This window comes from Octopus bimaculoides, chromosome 20, assembly GCF_001194135.2.
Source record: "Octopus bimaculoides isolate UCB-OBI-ISO-001 chromosome 20, ASM119413v2, whole genome shotgun sequence".
Taxonomy (NCBI): domain Eukaryota; kingdom Metazoa; phylum Mollusca; class Cephalopoda; order Octopoda; family Octopodidae; genus Octopus; species Octopus bimaculoides.
Window position 1 is genome coordinate 33,897,327 of NC_069000.1, and position 2,587 is coordinate 33,899,913.

Sequence of the window (2,587 nt, forward strand, 5' to 3'; positions counted from 1 at the left end):
CGCGTTGCGCAAGACCTCAATTTGACCTGTGTTAATGGGGGTTACATAGTCAGTAGGCAGTGAAAATTCAAGTAATATGATAACCTACGAATCATTAACACACCCGCCCAAACAGAAGTGAACAACAACCAGGTCATGTGATGAGACTAATCACTTAACTGCCTTACATTATTGTTTATGAAAGAAAGGCACGAACTAGATTAAAGTGGAAAAAAAAACAACGAAATAAATAAATAGATAAATAAGCACATTGATAAATAAATGAAAATTAATTGTAGTTCACCAGATCTTGTTGAATTCTCTGGTATATAGTGATAATTGTGACTGCTGATAGGTAAAGTAACAAGAACATATCATGATGTACAAGGATGAGCAATATATTTCGTCATTTTAAGTGAAAATTGGGTAAGAAAATTTGAAAAGGACCTGAAAAATGAAATAAGATTAAGAGCGAAGCTAATTGAGAAAAATACTTTGTATGAAAAATGATCAAGGCGACCCATTTGATTTTATTTGCCAGAGGACGTTTTTCAACATGAGGCCGTTCCATGGAACAATTATTCTGCTATTAAGGAAATTCCCATGTGTAGCATCTACATAACATTTTTGCCTTGAGATTATATTCTCCCGTACAGTTTCTCTTTCTCCCTCTCTCCCTCTCTCTCTTTCTCTCCCTGTCTCTCTTTCTCACACACACACACATACTCCACACACTCTCACTCACACAAACACACATACACAAACACACGTACAAACACAAAACATTCCGTATATTGAGTGGTTAGTTACCGCTAACACTTCAATTCGAAATTATGTACAGCTAAGAAAATGTAATATTTAAACATTTTCATTGTACAATTTTTTTGTTCGGTGTTAAATTTAGCTGCACGACACTGATTTACAAGAAGATCTGAAAATAAATTAACCACCAACATCGTTCAAGGTAAGTTTATACTTTTCGTTTGAATGTATTGTTTTATTAATATTGATTTTAAATTTTGGCACATAGCCAGATATTATTTTATTAATGCTGAATTATATACTTAATACAGTTTAATCTTATACAGGAACCGCATCGATTTTCCGCAAACTTTGGTTCCATAGATTCTCTGGATAACTGATTTTTCCGAACCAAGAATGGTCACTTTAGGTCAATACATTCTAAATTAAACAAATATTAAATTTAATCAAATAATTAAATGAAATACAGATGCCTTTACGTTAGATTAAGTACCTATAAATTACTGTAGACTACAAGAGGTTCCGGATCATCAGTGTCCGAAAAAGTCAGCGCTGTACTCATATATACATGCAGGAGTGTGTGTGTGTGTGTATATATATATATATATATGTATATATATATATATTATCTTTTACTTTTTCAGTCATTAGACTGACTGCAGCCATGCTGGGGCACAACATTGAAAGGTTTTAGTCGAACAAATCGACCCCAGGGTATTTTTAAGCTTAGAACTTATTCTATCAGCCTCTTTTGCCGGACCGCTAAGGTACGGAGACATAAACACACCAACACTGGTCTCAAGCGGTGGTGAGTGACAAGCACACACACAAATACACACACACATATGACAGGCTTCTTTCAGTTTCCGTCAACCAAATCCACTCAAAAAGCTTTGGTCGGCCCGAAACTATAGTAGAAGGCACTTACCCAAGGTGCAACGCTGTGCGACTGAACCCGGAACCATGTGTGGTTGGGAAGCAAGCTTCTTACCACACAGCCACGCATAATAATATTCTTACCCAGAATAAAACAGAGTCATTCAAATCCTTATAGTTGCTTTGTGCTTCTTTTTGCGTCCTGCTCTCGTATCTACAGCGCGTCATTTTATTATTGTTAACCTCGGGGAAAAGGACGATATCAAAGTAGTAGGTCCGTGTAATGCACTCTTGGCGAAGCAAGGCGAGTTTGGAACCCTGTTTGGCTTGACCGTGATTGTTTGCGCACATCGTTTTGCTTATTAATGCTCTTCAAAAAAAGTGCCAGACAATTGCATTCCCAATATGTACCTGGTTCCATACAAGACATTATTGCTGTTTAGTTTTATCGAAATTGCCAACCGCTCGATCGGGAAAAGGGAGGGTCGAATAGAAGTGGTCAATATTGCCTAATCTGTTTTCAGTTTGTGTGTGTGTATGCGTGTGTATCAGTGAATGTGTTTGCTTGCGTTTGTGTGTGTATGTGTGTGTGTGAATATGTGGTGCATGTGTGTGTGAATATGTGGTGCGTGTTGTTGTATGTGTGTGTTTGCGTGTATGACTGTGTAAGTATAATGTGAGTACATTGTATTTGCTTGTGTTTGCGTGTGGTTTAAATTTAATCAAAATGAAGTGATTAGCTAACGAGTTAAACTGAAAGCTTTGACATATTCGGCTTCCCGTTGTTTCAATACCTCTCTCTTGGTCTCTCTCCCTCTCGCACCATTTCATACCCTCATTCTGTTCATAGTGTCAAGCTGTCCCCCTTTCTCTCTCTCTCTCTCTCTCTCTCTCTCTCTCTCTCTCTCTCTGTATACACATATGTATGCATATACATACATGTATATATATATATATATATATATATATA

General features: G+C 36.9%; 1 protein-coding gene across 1 annotated transcript in view; it reads left to right on the forward strand.

Moving 5' to 3' along the window:
* The first annotated feature begins 250 nt into the window (after positions 1-250).
* LOC106879369 (monocarboxylate transporter 9) overlaps positions 251-2,587 on the forward strand; it is a 79,460-nt gene continuing 77,123 nt past the window's right edge. The window contains exon 1 of the mRNA XM_014928892.2: positions 251-943. The gene's annotated coding sequence lies outside the window, so the exon portion shown is untranslated. The remainder of the gene's footprint in view (positions 944-2,587) is intronic.